A 24,289-nucleotide genomic window follows, 5' to 3' on the forward strand; every position below is an offset into this window, starting at 1 on the left:
ACACATATAGAATCTCCTCGTCGAGCACTACATAAAACCTCGTCGTAGTTATCAATTATCTCTTATAGATTAGGAGATCTTCGCATTTGAAAATTTAATTTTCAACATTTTTACCCACCCTACTCCAGTTTTTTGGTGACCGCGGTTCCAAATATTCCCCGATTTTATCCATTTTTCTTTTATAGGATTAACAATGGATCTATATATCAAATAAAGAAATAAGTGTTTAAAAATCATGGCTGAGTCAAAAGTTACATTCATTTGAATGTAAAAAAATTAAAAAAGGCGATTTTTGGCAATTTTTTGGGGAAAAAAGTACTTTTATTCTTTTTAAGTTATCTAAAAAATTTCTAAGAGGATGTATAATAAATTTGTACGTTTTGAAAAGCTAACTTCACGCCAAATATTTTAAATGAAAAAAACATTTGTAATTTTTGATACCGACGGGATCAGGTCCATTCAAAAAATGCCTATTTTTTATGTAAAATTCAACTTTAGGGAAAAAATTCTCAAATCGCATACTCGATATCAAAAAATAGTAACATATTTTAGATGGCCCAATAAGTTCTTAATTATTTTGTAAAGGGTTCCGATAACCCCGCCCCTGGTATGGATATTATAGCCAAAAAACGAAAAAATCCCATTTTTGTGATTTTTCAAGATTTTTTTGGGAATTGCGGGATACTAAGTAGACAAAATCCTCTATCTATTGATATATAACATGTCTACCTTATGTGTTTTACGTGTCAAATAAATTAGGGAAAAGTAAACAACTCGCAGATAATTTACTTAACATAGAAATTCATAAAATTCACATAATAACATTTTTATGAATGTAAATAACAGTGCTAGGTAAATTCTCAGCGAGTTGTTAAGTTTTCCCTAATTTATTTGACACGTAAAAAACCCAAGGTAGACATGTTATATATCAATGGATAGAGGATTTTGTCTACTTTTCAAAAATGTATATAACTTTTTTAAAAAATTCATGAAATACTTTTTTGAAAAATATGACAAAAAATGCTTTTTATTGAATTTTGCATAGATAAAAATTTTTCAAATTGAAATAAAATTTTTATTTATGAATATTTTTTAATGAAATTTCACAGTTATGTAGATTTTTCTATTTAAAATGGAAAAATAAAAACAAATTTTGAAATTTGTTATCAATTTGTTACCAAATATCAATTTGTTACTAAAAATACGAAATTTGGTCCGAATATTTTATAATAATAAAATTATTATTATGGTGTCGTAAATGAAATATGTAGAAATTGCAAACGGAATGATAAACTTATGTATACCCTTGCCACTCATGGTGAAGGTTATAATAAAGGTTTGGAGTTTTAGCACATCAAAAGCTTAATTAAATTAAAAATAAGTTTAAAAATCCCATAAGTAATTCGTATTTCATTATGTTTAAAAATAAGATAGAGAGCAAAAATTATTGGTCATTGTTAGCTACGACATTTTCCTATCATTCTATAAACATAGGGATTCTGAGCCAAATGAACTGTTAATTTTTTGAGCCCGAGAACGAATCAAACCAATTTCGGATACTCTGTTCAAAAGTGAAGTGTATCCCAGAGAGAGCGTTTAGCTTCGATCGAAACAAATAGAAGTCCCAACCACTTCTTTCTAAATAGTTTTTAACAGGTATTGCAATACGTGCCCGCGTGTTGTCATGATGGAATATTATTGTTTCATGTCTGCCCGAATATTCTGGGTACTTTTCTGCCAGTGATCGAATCAGATGTGTTCAGTACAGGTTCCCTGTGATGGTCTGGCAAGATTTCAGCAGGTCATAATAGATAAGATCCTTTTGGTCCCACCAAATACAGAGCATTGCCTTAGCGCCATGGATATTTGGCATTGTGGTCGATTCACATTCGATCTCTTACACTTCGGGTTATCGTAAAACTGAATCCAGTTTTCATCGCAAGTAATGATTCGGTCTAAAAATTATTTTCTTTTATAGTGTTCCAACAACATTTCAGAGATACAAAATCGTCTTTCAAGGTCTCCCAGCTTCAATTCGTATAGTACCCAATTTCCTTGATTTTGGATGAATCCCTTGAAATTGCTGTTTGAGTAGCTCCCAATGATGTTGCAAGCTCTTGTTGAGTTTGGCAACTATCTTCATGGAGTATTGGCTACAATTCGTAGTCTTCAAACTTTTTTGCCAGGCCTGGGCGATCCGTGTCAAAATCTCCACTTCTGATTCGAACAAATCATCTCGAGCACGTTCAAACCTATAGCTTTGGAGAGTAATCGGTGTGCTTTATCGGCACTTTTTTCGGATTAAAGAAGTAAAGCAAAACATCCCAAACATGAAGATTATCAGAACAGAGTATCCGAAATTGGCTTGATTTGTTCTTGGCCTCAAAAGATGAGTAGTTCTTTTGGCTCGGAATCCATATGTTGACAAAAGATGGGAAAATATCATAACTTACAATGGCCATTACATTGAATAAATTTATATTGTACAAATGTCTCAAAAGCTAAAAATTTGAAAAAATCCCACATTTTAAGTTTACACCCTATATATTTTTGAAAAGATAATTCTAATACGAAATTGGATACTTAATGACAATTTATTAAAGTATCCAATTTCGTATTAGAAATATTAAATTTTGCGTTTGTAGACATATTTCCAAACTTCAGAGACAATGGCTCAGGTTTTAATATTATGTGATTAGACATGTGATTGTTCACGGTTTAGTTAATATCAAGGAAAAAGTAAAAAAACACAACCCTAATATTCAGTGAATTTAGAGTAATATTTCCTTAGCAGATTTTTACAATCCCTTAAATACTTAAAAATTATCTCATTTTATATACATATTTGCTTCACTTCATTCAACTGAATGAATATTTCAAAACTTTTTAATTTAAAAAAAAACATTTTGAAAAACAAAATGTTCAACCAAATTCTTTCCGGTTTTGCAATTTTATTATTATAAACTCTAAAATTGATTGTCTACTAAACAAAAAGCCTTTTAAACCTATAATTTTGTTAATTCTCTTAACCATAAATTGTTTGCAACTAAGAAAATAAAAAAAAAACAGATAGAAAAATTCAAAAGACAAAAAAAGTATTAAAAAGATTTCCATCATCACGTTTTAACAATCATTGTCGAAAAACCTCACAATTTGAAAAGATCACCAAAAGATCATTTATTGTAAAATTATATAGTTTCTTTCTTTTAGTTTATTATTATTATTGCAGTCTTTTTTTTGTTAGAAAACCATTGATAAATTTGAAATTAGTGTTTTTGCTGCAAGATGGGTTAAGGAATGTTTGAAAATTAAATGTTAGCAATTTGTACGTTTGTGCTTTTGGTTTTAGAATTGTAGAATTTCAAAAACAATCAAGTATAATTTAATAGTTGTACGTGTCATTTAGTTAAGTTTTTTTTAAGCTTGAAACTGTTATACATTTATTATAACAAAAACTGTTATAAATTTGAAAAGTACGTTTATAATAAAGAACATGTTTGTGATTAAATTGAAGCACCAAGAAGTAGCAAATAAAATTTGTTATTTTATTTTAATAAAATTGTAGTGGAAACACTAGTCACAAGTTCCATTATTGTGCTCATAAGTGTAACTCCAAATGGTCTTAGTATGTATTTTTTTTTTGTTGCTTGTTCATTTGAGAAACACTAGTTATTAACATTGTAAGTGTTTATTTTTCTTACATACTAAAATTGCATTGCAAAAGATTTATAGTCATTTTAAGACCATTTAGATAAAAAATGCATTAAATATTTTTACGGTCATTTAAAGCCAGACTCTCCATAAAATACACTCGAAGAAACTTATCAGTGCAAAATAAAAATTAACATATCGTTAATGAATTTCCGTTAGTTTTTTTCTGTTTATGGAAGAAAATAAGTTGTGATAGTTTTGTTAGGTAAGAAAATTAACTAAATTTAGTCTTCTTTCAATATAGTTCATTTCCAGGGGATTATGAGCAATTTGCAAGCAAACAAATATAAAACATCATTTGTTCCTTTATAACAGCGCAAAAGTAGTGTAACTCCAAACTATTTACTTAGAGGTAGAGGTAACTTACACCACTTTTGCTCCATTAGTTTGTTGTTTTATGTTCTGTGCAAAAACGATTTTTTGAATACCAAAAAGTGGCATATTCCACTTTTTGGTAATGTTCGCTTCACAGTCTGGACTATATAACCACTTCAATATATGTCACACCAGAACAGCAATAAACAAAAATTGTGGGTTACACCACTTTTGCACTGATGGGCGCATAATGAACTAGAACTGCCACATAGGATAGAACGGATTTTAGCTATTCTGGATATTATAGTGAAACTTTGACAATTTGGGACAAATCAAAATGTTAATTCGTTACATATCGGCTCTGAAGTTTAGAAATGCGTTTACAAGGGGAAAACTTGGATACTTTTCAATATTTGGTATTAATTTTTTATTAAAAATAATATTTCGCATTTGTTTGTGAGGAAATCATTATATTTACAGAATGGCAGGAAATGCTTTGCAGGAAGCTTATTCCATATACGGACGGTACGGCTAAAAAACGAATTTTTCCTGTTATGTGTTGAGTGATCCACTGTCCAGCGACATCAAATGGATGAGCCCTTGCCGAAGAAAGTGTATTGCGTAAAAAACTATGGGTTTTGCGACCGAATTCCCTGATATCAACAGAACACATTCCATTGCAGTATCGATAGAACAATGAAACACAAACCACGTGAATCAATAGAGTTTGATACCCTACTATCACCGATGGAGTAACTTCAGAATAGACTTCGAAGCTCCAGGCAATATATGATGCTTCTTTTGGCACTTGAAAAAAGTTCAAAACTCCAATTTCAAACTCTTGAAGACTCTAATGGGTGTGCGACTTAAAAATGAGGGAAATTCAATATATGACGTATCTTTTCAACGCGGTTTTTGTTTTGAAGGGTACATACATGTCATTTACTCTCAATTAGTTATTGAAAATTATAGTTTAAACAACAAAGTTTTTTTGCTTCGAAAATGTCGAAATTTGTACCATCAAAGCGTTTTTAATTTTAAAAAAGTACCGCTGGGTTTCAACGAGCAAGAGATGGTTTGTGCGGTTCAGAAGTGGTGATTTTGACATGGAAGCTAAGATCGCCCAGGCCAGACAAAAAAGTATGAAGACAAAGAATTGGAGTCATTATTACATGAAGATTATTGAAAAACTCAGATCTTGCAAAATATTCGGAGCTAGTCAAGAAGCAATTTCAAAACGCGCAGCAGCAGCAAGATTCATCATGACCGAAATAATGATTGAACGCTATGAAAAAAAATTATTTTTGCACCGAATCATTACTTGCGATGAAAAATGTATGCATTACGATAAGCGCAAAAGATCGTATCTGAAGCCAAAGCCAAATATCCATAGCGCACACGTAATGCTCTGTATTTGGTGGGAGAAGAAGGGTCATATCTATTATGAGCTGTTGAAATTTGACCATGCCATCACAGGAAACCTGTATCGTTTGTACGAGCATTGGCTTAAAAATGCCCAGAATCTGAGGCCAGACATGAAACCGTAATATCCCATCATGACAATTCTAGGGCACATGTTGCAATACCTGATAAAACTATTTAGAAAGAATTGGTTGGGAAGTTTTGCCTCACCCGTTTTATAGTCCAGATCTTGCCCCTCCCGACTACTATTTATTTCGATCGATGCAGAAGGCTCTCGCTATGGGATACTCTTCACTTTGGAACAGAGTATCCGAAAATGGCTTGATGCGTCATAGCTAAGAATGGCCAATACTTTGAATAAATTTATATTGTACAAATGTTTTAAAATAAAAGCTATACAAATTAGAGCTCTTGGAAATCTTGGACATTTAAAATTAGGATGCATTAAAAAATGTCCAAAAAACTAATAAAATTGTTTCGGTATTTCCTGTACATGTGGCATGGGACACACAATTGTTGGGTGAATTCGTAATAACTTGAACATTTTTGGACCGATTTTTGACTATTATATAATTTTAGAATTATATTAATAAGGTAACTGTTATAACTTAATACGATTATTAAGACTTAATAAAAAATGTGTGGCAAAAACGGAAAAAATATAATTCTTTGCATTTAAAAATTTTCTTTTCGAAAATTATACTATTTTCGGAAATAATGGAATACTTCTATTATCTTAGTACAATGTGTTATCTTAATTTAATTTAATAGTAAATAGAGGTGGCGTAGACCCACAAAAGTATATTAATTCTGGGTACTTGAAAAATTCTAAGACGATCTAACTGTGTCCGTCCGTCTGTCTGTTTCTTGAAAACACGATAGCGTTCTGTTGATAAGGTTTGTTTAGTAGTGCAAATGGGCAATATCGAATTATGATTTCACCTAGCCCCCATACAAATGACCCCTCGGAATACTGTTTGAGTATGATTATACGGCCATCCTGATAAAATTTTGCACAAATTAGTTCTATGTACTCTGAAATTATAATGTTTCTATATACTCTGAGACCATCCAACAGATTAGCTTCAAACTGGTATAATTTTAAAGGACATTTTCTGAATATGGTTTTAGACACCTAAAATACAATATTAGGTCCATTCGGTGCTTTCGTAAAGAAGATTTTCGAATTTTCATATACAAACATTTTTCATCTATATATGTATATAAAAAAATGGATGTATGTGCCGAATAAACTCAAAAACGGCTGGACCGATTTTAATGAAATTTTCAGGGAATCCTCAGAGTAGCCCAGCGGGTAACACTGTATAGTCAGATTTTTGATATTCTGTCTGTGGGCGGAGGGTCGTTTAATAATCCAATTTTTACATTACATCGCTAATGCCCTATATTTCATAAAAATGGATGTGTGTATGTATGTTCCGCATGGACTCAAAAATGGCTGAACCGATTTTGATGAAATTTTCACGGAATCTTCAGAAAAGCCTTTTGGGTAACAGTGCAAAGTCGGATTTTTGATTTTCGGTCTGTGATAAACAATTTTGTTTACTCTTGCATATAAGGTGCACGAATAAGAAATTTCCGTATGAAATGTACTTTTAATAAACAAATTATGATGTTAACAAGCTCGATGACCAAATACAATTGAAAGTGCTTGGCGAAACAATAAAATACAAATCGATTGACACAGTAATGAACGTAGAACAAGTCGTGAATTTTCTTACTGGATTTTTGAATTCATTGGAACCAGCCGAAATGCCACCACATGTATTAACATTGAATGTTGGATTTCCGACTTCTATTTTCCAATTTGCAGCTCATTGAAGATATTTTCCTATTCATTTCCTCAAATTCTGGCACTAATGATGGCGCCAGGCTTAAACTAGAGTCAAACTGTAACATTGGCTTAGAAACCAAACAAAATGGCAACAAAACAAATTTTCAACTAAATATTTTTAACAAAAACTCCGTCATTAAAAACTCTACAGGTAGTAAAAGAAAAATGTAAACACTAGCGACTGACACTTGTAAAAATACTTAATCCAAACTCTAACAAGATTAAACGCCCAAAACCAATTATTCTAGCAGAGAGAAAGAGAAAAAAACTGTTAAATGAAAACAACAGCAGGATCAGCCTTCTTTACTTAGACGTCTCTAAAATAATCCCAATATGTCCTCAACATTTGGCAACAACATTGAGTCTTCCTTATAAAAAGAAATAAAAACAAAAATAAAGTCGAGTGGAAATAAAAATAAGAAAAACAATTAGGTGCGAAATTTTAATAGTTTCGTTCAAATGACAGTTGGATAAGAACAAAACTCAAAGCAAAAGGATCATATCCTTTAGTTTTTAAAGGTATACAGTGACTAGGCAAATTTGTTTCCAAATTAAATGCTTAATGATTTTCTTTTCGTATGTGATGTTATCTGATGAAAATATTTTGAAACTATTAAGGCTGAACAAAAAAAAAACAATGAATTACCCAGTGGAAGCTTGAAATAATGATTAATTGCAAAACAATTACTTGCTGCTTTTTTCAGTTGTTTTTTTTTAGTTCTTTGTCGCCTTTTATGTTACTGCATATGGCATTCTACTTTTTATTTAACGAATTTTCGTTTGTTGTTTTTTTTCTAACCAACTGTTGTGTAAGTTTCTAATGCCATTAGCTGCTATTGCATTCAATAGTTGGTGGTTTTATTTTTTCAAATTCTTCACAGTTTTTTTTTGTGAATAAGTAGTAGAACCATTATCAATTTTGTTTTAACCTTTCAAATACATTAAACTTTTAAGAAGTTTTATTTGCTTTTTAAAATTTGCATTTTATTTAAATGCATTATTAAAATAACATTCATTAAGCAAATCGATTGTTAAGAAACACAATCATTGGTGAATTGAAAAAGTAAGTTACTAACAACTCTAATATATTTATTTTAAGCAACATGTGAAACTACACAGAAAGCAGATCGATTAGAAGTCGTTTACAATTACTAACATTAAATAAGACAAACCGATATTTAATAGTTTTTAATAAAATACTGCACAGTGGGGCAAAATCAAATAAATCTGACATTTCTAAACGGCTGGTCCGATCGGGATAAAATTCGAGTTGAAGTTATTAAAATGGGTCCTACAAAAAATCCAGGGGTGGTGCTCTGGGGGCTCAAAGTAGGGTACCTTCGACATGTAAAATTTTTAAACACGTGAAATTTTTTTGTTTCCCCTCCGATCAAAGATTTCTATATTTTTTTGAAAGCGCTCGGGTAGGTCTTGAAAAAACATGCTTGCGTGTTTATCTCTTATAATTTCCATTTCAAAATTAAAATGTTGCCACAAATTGGTCCGCTTTTTTAAAAATATAGGGCGTGCTTTTGGACAGAATGGACTCGAATTTTTTTGTTAGTTAGACAACTAAATTACCAATAATATATTATATATGTGGCATTTCATGTCAAGTGAACAAACTTTTGAAATCGATGTCTTCCGATCGGTATGAAATTTGCATCAAGATATATTGGATAGTAACTCAGACACAATTTTTCAACAAGATCGGTCGAGAACTCTCTGAGTTAAAGCGGGTCAACATTTGACATTTTGGCTAAGCAGGTGGTTTTTTATCCATGTATCTTATTACCTATTACTCTTAGCAAAATGTGTCCCAAATATCTTAGATAGCTCTTTCTTCAATCTTTCGAAAAAAAAAATATTTTAAAAAAAAAATAAAAAATGTTTAATATTTTTTTTCTGAAATCGGTTTTTTCTGACATCGATTTCAAAAGTTGGTTCACTTGACAAGAAGTGCCCCATATACAAAAGATTTCAGAGCAATATAATATAATATGGATCCAAAAATAAACAAATTTCAATTTATAAATTCAAAAATTGTAGATTTTTGCTGTTTTTTGGTCTTTTTTTTATTAAAAAAAAAATTTTTTTAAGAACATAGTATAACAATTTTATGATTTTCTGTAAGGTATCTTTAAGGAGAATATTTTAGTGTAAAAACATGTCCTATTTTTCGAATATGTCGCCTAAACGCCCTTCGTAATTTAACCTATTTTTTATCAAAATTTCAAATTTGGGCCACATGTTCTAAAATCCTAAAGTTGGAAGCAAAAAACATAAAGCAGCCTTAGTATCCTTGATGTGTTCCCTATTTATTTCCAAAGTATTTTTTCTGCCCCGAAGTAAATGTGGACCCTATGAGCAAAATTGTAAAAAAAAATAACATTTTTGGGATTTTCACTATAATTTTTAGGAATAGCGGGCTTCCCTTAGACCTTTTGACAAGTTTTTTTTTACACTTTGTTATTTAGAATGCCAAATTTTAAAAACGTTGGAAATTTCATTGGGTTTTGTTAATAAATAAAGAATTTATTACATATTTATTGAGTTTCTAAAACTAATATTTTTATCAAAATTTTAATAGGATTTCAAATATTACACAGAGAAAACAGATTCGTGATAGCAACCGAATTTGTTTCCAATCGCATGATTCTACCTTAGTGACCGAATTTTACAGTTGTCGCTACAATATTTTAAAACGGGTAACAAAAGTTTGGTTGCCTTAACCGAAATTCTTCTTTGTCAACTAACTTTCTGTTGATAGAACCGAAAAATTCTATATGTGCAACCGAATCATTCGATTGGCAACAAATTCGGTTGCTATCACGAATCTGTTTTCTCTGTGTAGGAACAATTTGATCCTCATGTATTCCGAACTAACTTTTTCATATACGATTAACACAGTCAGAGTCATTAGAGTCATTTGGACATTTCCATTCGAATATTTTCTAATTTTTTGTGTCATATGTGGGAAGTTTTGCATTAGTTATTTAATTTGAAAAAAGTGCTGATGAAGCACACCGATTGCTCACCAATGCTTATGGCGAATGTGTTTCATCGGTTTCACTGTGCGACGGATGGTTTGTTCGGTTCAGAAGTGGTGATTTTGATACGGAAGACAAAAATCGCCCAGTCCAGCCAAAAAAGTTTGAAGACCAAGAATTGGTGGCATTAATCAATGCAGATTGTTGTAAAACTCAACAAGAACTTGCTAAATCATTGGGAGTTACTCAGTCAACAATTTCAAAAAAAAGCAAGGAAATTGGATGCTAAAAGAATTGGAGCCGAGAGACGATTTTGCATGTCCGAAATGATGTTTGAACGCTATAAAAGAAAATCATTTTTGCACCGAATCATTACTTGCGATGAAAAATGGATATATTGCGATAATCCGAAGTGTAAGAGATCGTATGTGAAGCTTGGCCAACTCGACCGATTGGCCGATTCGACACTAAAACCAAATATCCATGGCGCTAAGGTAATACTCTGTATTTGGTGTGAGTTCTATCTATTATGCGCTGCTGAAATCTGAACAGACCATCACAGGGTACATGTACCGATGCAACTGATTCATTTGAAGTGACCCTAGGACGAAAACACCCAGAATATGCGGCCAGACCTGAAACCGTAGTATTCCATCATGACAACGCCCGGCCACTTGTTACAATACCTGTTAAAATATATTTAGAATGAATCGGGTTAAAAAATATTTTTCCCGATTTTGACCCATTGTAGGTCCAACTTACTATAGCCTTATCTACATCGTTGCAATGGACTTTGAAATATCTATCATTAGATATCCATATTGTCTATATTAATGACTTACTAATCCAGATATAGATCAAAAATAGGTAAAAATCGAGGTTGTCCCGGTTTTTTGCTCATATCTCAGCCATTTGTGGACCGATTTTGTTGATTTTATATGGCAAACTTCTCGAAAACATGTCTGACAGAATTATTGAAGATTTGGATCCCGAAGATATCTGGAGTCTTCAGAAAATTGATTTCAACAGACAGACGGACAGACGGACATGGCTTAATCGACTCCGCTATCCATAAGGATCCAGAATATATATACTTTATAGGGTCGGAAATGAAAAATGTAGAAATTACAAACGGAATGACAAACTTATATATACCCTTCTCACGAAGGTGAAGGGTATAAATAAAACTAAAATATAAATTTTATTTCAAACAAGCGTTTGTTTGGAAATATTTCATTCATAATTTTGTCTGTGTATATATATTCTGGATCCTTATAGATAGCGGAGTCGATTAAGCCATACCCGTCTGTCTATTTCCAAATAACTTACTTACACGATTCATACATCAATATCTCTGGAATTCTTCCGTCTCAGTTGCTATTTAAAATCGAGAAAATCGGTCCACAAATGGCTGAGATATAAGGAAAAAACCATGACAACCTCGATTTTTGACCAATTTTTGACCCATATCTGGATTACTAAGTCATTAATATAGACAATGTGGATATCTATTTTATTTATTTATAATAATATTTCAAAGACCTTTGCAACGAAGTATATTAAGTTGGACCTACAATGGGTCAAAATCAGAAAAAATAATTTTTAACCCGAATTTTTTTTCACCAAAAGTATTTTACGTTAAATATTAAAAAATTGAAAAACCAAAAAAAAAAAATTAAAATATAAAAAAAATATTTTAAATATAAAAAATTAAAAAAAAACAACTTTAAAAATAAATTTGGATCCTCCGTAGGCCGCATATTAAAAAAACCATAAAAAGATCGAACAAAATTAAAAAAAAATAAAACTATAAACCTAAATATTTCTTAAATTAATAGAGATAACCTTCATAAATTATAAATGAATAATCATAGATGGATTTTTGACGATTTGTTTAAAAAATTTGAGATCCGAGATGACCAACTTTGACCAACGTAAATCAACAACATCTCAGCTCCAACCATGTGAAATTTCGTAACAATAGTTCTCGAGATACTGAATTATTTCCATTAAAAAATGTTTCTAAATCAGTGTGCGTTGATAAGTTGTTTTGTGGAATAGGGTCAATGTAGATTCCGAAATCTAATACTGCAGTAGAAAATTGAGTTTACTGAGGCCAATAATTCATCAGAATATTAACCATGTTTGATTGATACTGTAAATTTTTGTTTTGCAGGGTATAAAGGTTTAATCAAATTGTATACATATTCTTACAACCAGCCCAGAAATGTTTAGAAGAGACGTTTTAAGGATTCCTCATATTTTCGACTTTGACTTGATCACTTTACATTTCAGATAGGTATCTCTATCAATTATTAGATACTTTTTGAACTTGGTGACTTCGTTGAATGTGAATAAATTTGCCATAACTTATAAGAGCATTTTTTATCTCCCAGTCTATTTATATTACCTTTACGAAACGGGTTTGTAAGTTGGTTTATTAATTGTGTCAATACAAGTCATTAAAATATTGGACCTTCTGTTTTTTTATATAATACCAAACACATTCCGTCATTAAAATTGTATACACTTTACACTTCGTAACAAAGTTATTCATATAGAAAATATTGCATTAAAAATTCTTATCAAAATTTCATTTCTTTTCAACAACAATAGTTTAATTCTCAGCAGGCATCCATAACTAAGTATTTCAAATATTTAATTTTATAGCCACAAGCGTTATTTATACAACAAACACAAACACTTGAATTCATTTTGTATTGTATTCAAAAATTCCTTTCATAGGATTCCCACTGTTTTGGCTAGTGTGTCATAATTATTTCACTCATTGATTAGAATCGATTTGGAATGAAATGTTAGAGTTTTAAGCAGCATATGGACACGTGTCATATTGTTTTGTTTTATATAAAAGTATTGAATTTAACACAAAATAGTGAGTGCATTAATGATTGACTTTGATAGAATTATTGTTGAAAACTAGGTACGAGTATTGATATTGAAATTATGTTTATTTGTGATCATTAGTGTGTGGCATGCAGCCACACTTTGTGTGTTAAACATAATTTGATGTAAGTTGCCTGCCCCAGAGAGTGTGGCTAATAAAACGAAACAAAACAAAAAAAGAAACAGTGAAACTAATAAAATTTGACATTTGCATAACAGATGTAATGAATTAAAGTGGACGATAGGAATTGTTATAGAATTAAAGAGAAAAGTAGTAAAATTCTGCGTTTGCTTTGTGGTCAATATTGAGCATGGGGGGGTTTCCATTTTGCAGATAGTTGCAGACAGCTGCTTAATGAAAGAATGGACCTCAAACTAATTGAAAACTGCTTAGATGTTGAAGGGAAGTTTTAGATTGTCATGACCGCGGTTTAGTAATTACTTAGATTAAACAGACACATTTTCTCTTTTACTTAAAAGGGTATCTAAATATCACCTGTATTTCTATCTGTTTTAGCTATAATTTTCCTCATTTACGCTTGTCGCCCTAATTCTAGGCCAGTGTTAAACTTGTTGCTTAAAAATTCTATACAACAAAAATCCCTTCACAGTGACTCATATTGTTGCATGATGTCAACGATTAAAATGGCTATAAACTGAAATTGTTTTCATTATGATTAAATTCATTTTATAAAACAAACATTTTCTTTCCTACTTCTTGATAAATATTTTATAACAAATGTGCCATAAACGTAACTTAAAACAACAACTAAAACAACTTGAATACAAATAGAAATGTTACATTAATTCTGCTGAAAAACAAATATCAAAAGAATTTTATGCTTATTTAAGTTTTCGATTAAAACAAAAAATGAAAAAATAAACTCAACACAAAAAGGTGCATTTGGTTTAAGACTAATTAAAACCTAAAAGCGTTAAGCGAACAAGCAGTATTGCCACAAATTCTATACAATGTTGTAAAACAAACAACATTGTATTGTGGAATCAAAATATGGAAAATAGTTTCAGCTGTTTGCTGGAATGTTGCTGTGTTAAATGCGATTAATTGCAAAATTATATTGTAGTCCTAAATACTCCAATGAATGAATAAATGAATTCTTAACTTTAGTGTTTTTCTTTTATTTTTTTTCTCTTCATTTTATAATCGTTAAAATGTTGCTTTTGTTGTTGGTGCTGTTTTAGTTTTTATCGCTTAAAACGATTTTCATTAGACTTTTGTCGTTGCTTTTATTTTTTTCTTAACAGAAAATTTACGCTATATTTCAGTTGGACTTTGAGAAACAAGTGGAAAATAGAAGTTGGTTAAAGCAGGCAGTGTGTGAGCCCTATGCAGAGAAAACAGATTCGTGGTAGCAACCGAACTTGTAGCCAATCGACTGATTCCGTCTTAGTGAACGAATTTTACAGTTGTGGGTACAAAATTTTAGAAGCGGTAACTAGCGGTTGTATCAACTGACTTTCTGTTGATAGAACCGAAAAATTCTATATGTGCAACCGAATCATTCGATTGGCAACAAATTCGGTTGCTACTACGAATCAGTTTTCTCTGTGTATCTAAATAATTGTGGTGAAAATATTTTATTGAAGAACGTCTAAAAGGTGTCCCTCTTCGATATCAAAGTGACAGGCCGCATTCATATAAACTGTAAGAACCGGTCCTAACCCACGGGGAATGTACAGTTCCCCTTTATTCTGCTGTTGAAGACTTTACAACGTTTAGTGATTTTTTGGTCGTTGATACTGTTTACTGCCAAATTTTTTATGAGGATCTTGTTGAGCCTTAAATAGTACAATACCAACAGGTACACAGTTCCAAATACTACCCAGATATGTTTGGTTGAGTCCTAAAAAGCTTCTTCTACTTTTTGTTCTTGAGTTTATCTTTAGCCTATGTATTTCTTCCATTCCAGATTTTCTCTCAGTCAGCGATCATAAGAACTATCGATGTTTCTTATGGCCAGGTGAGTTGTCCTCTTCGCTATCGGGTTAATCTGGACCTTGCGATCATATTAACTTGTCTAAATGGACGAAGTTAAAGCATTGACTACTGCACTCCCAAACCATTCTTCGACAGCGGCTGTGTGTCGATCACTAATCCTGCAGGAGAACTAATTTGAAATCCTTACTGATGGTTCGAAAGGGAAATTGCACAGACTGACATGCGTGTGTCTTTTAGACTTCCTGGCCAATAAAATATTTTTCAGGCTGAGATCTCAGTCGTGGATATTCGGATATGCACTTATAGTCTGGGAGTTCTAAAACCTCATATTAACTTTTACACGACGTCCAAACTTATCCTAAAATGCCGGGAATACTGATGTGTTTTTCGGTGATTCATCAGTAGGACTGTACAGGTAACCGGACTCGTGAATTGTATTGCGAAAGCCTTACTATTTTCTGGAAAGCGAAATTCCACAGACTGGCATGCGTGTGTTTTTAAGACTTCCACACCAGTAATGTATTTTTCAGGCTGAGATCTCAGCTGTGGATATTCGGATTTGCACTGGTAGTCCTGGCGGCCTAAAATTGCATATAAGTGTTACACGATATTTTAAAATTCCAGGAATCTCTGAACGGGATGGAGATTCATCACTTGGACTTTTCACGTAACCGGTCACGGAAATTGTTTTGCGGAAGCCATCAGTTTGAAAAATTAATTGGTCGATTTCTCTCAACGAGCAAAAATTAGTCCAGAAGGACTCTTGAGTCTCTATGATTGCTAGCAAACTAGATGGTCTCTTGAGACGACAAGGGGAATATTGCATAAGTATGACTGTCTTCTAACAACAAGACATCGATTACGTTATGTGGTGGCAGTGATCATAAGTCACTGCCTGTTCGGTTCACACGCTAGAAAAAAAAAGTTATTACTTTTGTAGAAGTTGTCATGGTGAAGGAGAGGAAGTGACACTGAAGCACCTCCCTGGCTGACCATAAACTGGAAATAACGGGCGACTTCCTGCGATACGACCTAACGGATCTATTCGAAATGAACGTAAGAAGTTTGGATAATTGGTGAGATGTGGAGAATTGCTTGCTTTCTGAACCCTTGCTACCCAGATACCACACTATGTAGGAACTACGTTTGTCACTCTGAACCGGGCATTGGCACAGATATTTAATAGTCTTTCTTTTCTCATGCTCACAATCTGTGGGAATACATATTCAGTTGCCCGTTAACCGCAGTCCACTTTCGTTGCATATCCATATGTGACCAGATTTTTTCTAGTTTCATTTCAGGAACAATGTTGGCTTCAGAAGCATCAATTATTGCTGGTTTATCAGTGTAAAGCAATGACTTCATGTGGTCCCACAGTAAAGAAAGGAGAGGTGTCAAATCTCACGACTTTCGATGCCAATTGACGGGTCCATTTCTCGAAATCAAGTTTCGCCAAAATTTGATTTCAATAAATGGATGTTAAAACCAAATCCTGCACGGATCAATTTCATCCATATTTTCAAACAAAAAATCATTGATCATGGTGCGGTAACGATCACCATGTCCGTCAGTCCGTCTGTGTGTTGAAATCAACTTTCCGAAGCCCCCAAATAACTTAAATACACGATTCATACATCAATATCACCGAAATTCTTCCGGCTCGGTTGCTATTTAAAATCGAGAAAATCGGTCCACAAATGGCTGAGATATAAGGAAAAAACCAGGACAACCTCGAATTTTGACCTATTTTTGACCCATGTCTGGATTACTAAAACAAAAATATAGACAAAATGGATATCTAATGATAGATATTTGAAAGACCTGTGCAACGACGTATATAAGACCATAGTAAGTTTGACCTATAATGGATCAAAATCGGAAAAAGTAGTTTTTAACCCGAATTTTTTTTTCACTAAATATTAAAATCAAAAATTAAAAAAATAAAATTTTTTTTTTAAATTAAAAAAAATAATTTTTTAAAATTTAAAAAAAATTAAAAAACAATTTCGAAAAAACAACTGGAAAAAAATGTAAGGTTTTTATTTTAAAGTATAATTTGGTGAAGGGTATATAAGATTTGGCACAGCCGAATATAGCTATCTTACTTGTTTTTGATGTAATGGATTCTGTAGGGTCTGTTGTGGATTGGCCTCTCCCCATATGCGTCGATACAACAAACCCGTTAGACAAAAATTAGCCTCATCGCTGAACGATAAAATAGTCGTCTATAAGTTGCGCGAATCGATGACTGATTTTCAAAGTAAATTATAACAATTTCGTAGCGTTGTTCAAGCGTCAATATACTCATGATAATTTGCCAGAGTATATTGATCACAAATTTTAAATAGTGAGCACAGTATGAATATTCGTTAGACAGATAACATTTTCTATCAGACTTAAAAAAAAACACCCTTTATTTGTGTTTTTCAGGTATTGTTGAAGAATGTCTTCATTTAGCAACATAACAACCAAATCTGATTATATTATTTAAAGACGATTTAAAGATGCCGAATTAAAACCAACCAAACTATAACTAGAATTCTGTTTTCTGATCTGTATAACGAGATATATGTTACCAACCTAACCTCTTACCTAGTAAATCTCTAACGTAAAACTGTAGTGCCACAATTATAACAAGAATGTAACAAAGTTTTTATTTTTTCACCATAATTGCATGATACATGAGGTCGAATTGTTCGGATTTATGACTCGTGACAACATGCAATGCGAATAATAAATTCTTGCAGAAAATAACTCTAAAAAAAACAGAAAAATAATAAAAGGCCATCAGAAGCAGAAAAATGAAATGTTTAAAAGCATTTATGTCTTTTGTTTTATAACGAAAGAAATGGATTTATGGACCTGAATTCGCTATAATAAAGACTTAAGTTGTTTTAACAATCTTAGATTCAAATCAAACAAATTATGATAATTTTTTTGTATTTATACTTACTAGGAAATATTTAAAAACTAATATTAGGAAAAGTTAGTTGTTAAATAAATACATAACATTATGAGCACAGAGAATGAAAATAATATTATAGAAATTAAGAAAAATTGGGCTTATTATAGTAACCATCAACACTTTAGGGGTTTAATACTTATAAGAATCTTAAATATTTTTTTTATTTTAAATTATTAATATTTATGTATATTTTGTGGTATTTTTTAAAAAAACTACTCCATAAAATAAAATAAAATACCTAAATTGCTTTGTCGGTTAATTTGAATTATGTGTATAAAAATTAGTTTAAATGGTTTTACATAAATTTTCACACACTAATTTGGAAATAACAAGCAACAAAGAAATTGTTTTTTAATACATCTTAGAATTTTAATTTAACATAATTTTTCATATTTATTTTTAGAGATTAGTTTTCTGGAGGGAGTTTTTCTTATCAGTTTTATTAGGTGTGTTTTTGTGTTGGGAAATCACTCAACCTTTAATTTGACCAAAATTTTGTTTTCTTTTGTATTTTGTTTAAAATGTGAAAAACGTGCTTTAAAAAATCACCATTTTAAAGACATTATATTCAAGGGTCAGTTTGAAAGTAGTACTTAGTTTAATCTTTGGATAAACTTTCATAGAATGACTGGCGTAGAAACATTATCACAAAAAAAATTTTACAAAATAAGTATCTTTTACGTTTTAAACGTGCTAAAAGAAAACTCAATTAAATCGAAAACTGAGGCCTAAGGACCAAGCACAGCGAGGGAGTTCGATGAATGGATTATTAAAATTTAACAGCTGGATGCTAATTTTTCGAGTAAAACCATCCTAAGCTATGAAGTAGACTTGGATAGTTCATGAACGGTATAGTGCAATTGAACGATTCACTTGATTGAGCTAAATGAACTATCAATTTTTGAACTATGATCTAAATTAATCCAAACAGTCTGATGACCGTACACTCCAAATTTGACTGATTTATTTTATTCCTACACACCAAACATCAATTGAATGAATGATCATGCAGGTCGTTTGAAATCAAAAAGAGCTATTACTAAAGCACAAGTCTACTACGAAGCACATTTCCCCCACGATATCTTTGTTAGTTGTAAAAATTTTCGCATTTGGCGTTCAGAGAACCTACTTGTGATTGTTGAAAATCAAATGCATCCACAACGTGCCGGTATTTGGTGCAGATTTTAGGCTGGAGGCATCATTGGACCAGCATTAATATATATTGAGGAAAATAGGGATTGCAGGAATGAGGAAAATCGCTAAGTGTTGTTTTGGCGTAAACACTTTGTTTTCATTACGTAATTTGAAATCAAATCACTATACCAACAAGCTCACAACCACCATTGATTTGAAGGAGGGAATTCAGCGCTGTATCAACGAAGTGTAACCACAATTATGCTAAATAGTCATGACAAATTCCGGTTATTCCATACATAATCCAACTATGTATTTTATAATTCAAGGAACAAAACTGTAGACCTAACACGAGGTCATTGTAAAGCACATTCAATGGCCAATCAGTAAGACAGTTCATCAAAAACTGCCGATCCCATGAAGATCACTAACTTCCATGCCAACACAAGACAAAAGCATAACAAATGTTCACTGATCTCTGCAGTTTCTATAGAAGTTATTGTATTCATCAACTAGTTCATCAAAGACAGTCGATCCGGTGAAGATCACTTACTTCCTTGCCAACACTAGGCAATACAATAACAAATTTTCAGCGTTCTCATTCTGATCTTTGCAGTTTCTACAGAAGTTATTGTATTCATCAACTAGTCGTTGCACATGATGACTAATAAGAAAGTGTTACATTATTAAAGGAACCAGCATCTATCGAGCTTTCTCAGAGATCGCACTACACGAGTTGCTGTAGATTGAATCTCATCAAACGAGTTCAATATCAATTTAGGGGTACCTCAGGGCTCCGTTCTTTCTCTTCTCAATTTGTTATCTTTCTAAACGACCTTCTACGTCAATCTTTCAACCCTATGTATTCTTTTGACAGCAACATTTGTCATTCATATTCATTCAATTATAGACCAAGCCTTTCGGAGATTCGAGCAATGAGGCAAACCATGAATGATTCCCTTAATTGAGACCTTGTGACAATCTCTGAATTGCAAGACTCAGTGCTGCATGTCTGTTGCTTCATCTGTATTTATGGATGGTGTAAATATTGTGGAATCGGACGCTCTTGATGTTCTGGGCATGGTCTAAACACATTTTTAAGTGTCGAAAGAAGTATTAAAGTGTCTTGGTTTTCTGAAACGGTGTAGGAATATTAGTTCTTTAGTCGTACACAGAAAAAACTATTTCTTAAACCGTTTCAATTCAAATATTTGTCACAAATTGAACTGGTTTCAAGTATTTCATAATTAAATCAAGTATTCATTTGCTCAAAAACAAAATTTCTTGATATTTTCTATTGAATTTTGAGTTTGATTATTTTGACAATTGAATATACAATTTTCGTTATTGGTTGAATTTCAAATACAAAAATAATTGAATAGATTATTTTCGTTATTGAAAACACATTTTTGTTATTTTTTGTGTTTCAATTACGAAAATTATCTATTCAATAATTTTTGTATTTGAAATTCAACCAATAACGAAAATTGGTTGAATTTATTTCAATGAAATAATTGAAACCAGTTCAATATGGGATAAATGTTTGAATTGAAATATAATTTTTTCTGTGTACTGTCCGTATGTGAAACAAACTTCCTGCTGAAGTCTTCCCTGTCATTTTCAATGTCGGAAAGTTCAAATGGAATGCCCACAAATACTACTCCCTTTTTACCCCTCCCATAACTTTTTTTTCCTAATTCCAGCACAAGCTTTATCCAAGACGAAAAAAAATTTGATGAATTGACGAGAATCCTCTACACCTTTAATTCTGTAATTGCCAGTAATTCAGGAGTATTTTTGATATCTACAGATTAAGATCCATTGGAAAGGAAAATACAGAGGAATTACGAGTCATCATCTATTTTAAAACTTCAGTACCCATGATCTTATAATCAATGCAGATATTTTCACTTCATAGCGAATGACAATTAAGGTGGTCATCGCTACAATCTTCGCTAAGAAATCGAGCAGAAGTAGGTGAGTGTTGACAAGTCAGCATAATTTCGAATCAATTTAGACTAGGCGGTGGAAAAGATACATCTACTCAAGATCAATAAAGAATTTACACTGTGCACAATTCTAGCGATCCAGAAACTTAGTCATAGCGATTATAATGAAATAGTACCCCCATTTGTTCAGAACACAGGTCAACAGCAAAAAAAAGGCTTCACTAATCATTCTATTCTTTGGATAGATTTTTTTCTAAAATTGAGAGTTTTTTTAGATTTTGAATATTTTTAGAATTTACATGTTTTGTTATTGTAACAAACATTTCAACAAAAATAAAACACATGTAAAATGTACACTCAAATTACACGCTTGTACGCACGTACAATTTTCTGAAAATAAGCGAATTCACTTAATTGTGAATACATTTGAAAATAATAAATCGATTTTTATGATCGATATATCATTTTGTTCCTACTACATTTGGTTTTCTGATAAAGTAATAAATCTAAACAATTTCAGCCGATTTCGATTTTTCATGATTTTTTTAAAACAAAAATATTGGATATTTTTAGATTAAAAATATATTTTCTGCTTCAATTTGTTGTTATAACTCCGAAACTACTGAGCCGATTGAAAAGCGATGTATATGAGAAAGTTTATATATAGCATGGGAAAAATGTTTTTTAAATTGAATCTATCGAAATAAGAACACTAACTACTCAAACAACAAAACAAAAGTTTTGACAAAATGAGCGAATTCACTTAATTGTTAATAAATATGAAAATAATCCATCGATTTTCATCTTCGACATCTCAATTTGTTGCTATTATATGCGGCTTTGCGACAGAGTAATAAAGCTGAACAATTTCTGCCGTTTTCGATTTTTCATGATTTTTTTAAAACAAAAAAATTGGATATTATTACATTAAAAATATATTTTTTGCTTCAATTTGTTGTTATAACTCCGAAACTACTGAGCCGATTGAAAAGCGATATATATGTGAAAATTTGTAAATAGCATGGGAAAAATATCTACAACATTCAATCAATCGAAAGAAGAACATTAACTACCCAATTTTATGTATATCAAACAAAAAAATTAAATTTTGTGAATATGAGCGAATTCACTTAATTAGGAATAAATTCGAAAAGAATCAATGATTATATCATCCGAAGAGATAATATAAAACATGATCATTCTCTGCAGCTTTTATAGCATTTCCAGTTAGAACTTTTTCTACTAACCCCCAGTAACACGAAGTCTGGTTATGTATTAACTAATAGTTATACTGACAGTTTTCATATAAAAATATTTTTATCCGACAGTATAACTGTTAGTTGATGCATAACCAGGCTTCGTGTTAATGGGGGTAAGCAGACATAGAGACATATCGGATGAACTAGTCCAGTAACTACCATTTTTCTGATCAAATTTTTGTTTTCCAGTATATTTTTAGATTACCAATGAAAATTATGTAGGTTCTATTCAAAATGATCTCATGCTTTATTTGAAAACAATATTTGAAGTTTAAACTAGGTTTAGATAAACCCTCATACCAACCAGCCCTAATTAACTAAAGATCCGAAAACCCTCCAACACCACAAACAAAAAGAAACACATTTCAGATAAAAAAATTTAGAAAACATAAACAGGGAGAATTTAACTCTGACTTCAAAGTCTGCTGAACTTATACGAATATGAATGAATTCGAGTGAGTGAGTGTGTTTGTTTGTGGTCATTTAGCTTAAGTATCTTTAATTAATGACTCGTATTTAGTTTTACATTAATTTTCTCATTGTTTTAACTTCCTTCACCTCCTCCACCTTACGGTCACTTCCTCTATTTATGGTACATGTTCGTTCTTTTGAGTTTTTTTTATTTAGTTTTACCAAAAACTCAGCACAAACAAAAATGATTAAACATTTTTTTTGTTAAATGTTGTAGCAGAACTCATACTACCCATCACTTGTTCGAAACAGACGTGGTACATGAATAAAGTATCTAAATGTGGCTTGATGAGGGAAATTAGTTAAAAAATTTTATAAGTTTTATTGTGTTGTTATTTTTTTGAAGTTTTATAGTATTTAATTACTATTTTTTGTAGCATTTTAATGTATTTAATATGATTTTTTTTCTGTTTGTTTGTAAATTGTGTTGTTGCTGCTGTTAAATTTACATAATTTAAATAATGAAGTATTAATAGCTAAAATTTAGTTATGATAATTATAAGTTAGAGACGAAATTTTTAAATATTATTTATGTTTGTTGAGTTTGAAGTCTTGTCTGTCTAATTCTGGCTTAATCATTAGTATAGTATCTTCTTTTTTTTGGGTTGGTGTGCAACACCTTAGCCAAATATTACCACTAGTTAGTAAAGTTGTATGTAAGTTAAGGGTCTTTAGAAAGACAAAATTTGTATTTATTTTTATGGTTTTTTTATGTTTTTAAATGCTTAAATATGGCTGATTATGAGTAATAAATTAGAGGCATAATCATGATCATACGTCTGTGGTGTGTTGGGACAACAGGTGTCGACTGAAATGAATGCAGTTAATTATAACTTTTTAGGATTTAGCTTTTGGTATGCATACACTCCATTTAACTAAGTAAAATGTATTATGTATTTAGTATTTATTTATAATTAGAATACACAAATAATTTTAAGAGTAAAAAATAAAAGGTTCACATGTCTTGAGAATGCCATTTTGGGGGCATTACACAGGGCAACAAAATCGCAAAAAAATTTTAGAGGCTTTTTAAACCACTACACAATTTTGATGTATTGTGGTTCCAGTAGTACAAATATGGTACAAATTCTATGGAGAATTTTTTTTTAAACATTTTTTTCTAAAATTGTAAATTTTTTTAGTTGTTTCTCCACATATTTAATGATAACATAAAAGGGGTTAGTCCGCTATTATTGAAGTAAACTTTGAAAAGTTCATATTTACACAAACTCAGTAGTTTCGGAGTTATAGTAACAAATTGAATCAAAAAATATATTTTTAATATAAAAATATCCAATTTTTTTGTTATAAAAAAATCATGAAAACTCGAAAACGGCAGAAATTGTTTAGATTT

This window comes from Calliphora vicina, chromosome 4, assembly GCF_958450345.1.
Source record: "Calliphora vicina chromosome 4, idCalVici1.1, whole genome shotgun sequence".
Lineage (NCBI taxonomy): Eukaryota > Metazoa > Arthropoda > Insecta > Diptera > Calliphoridae > Calliphora > Calliphora vicina.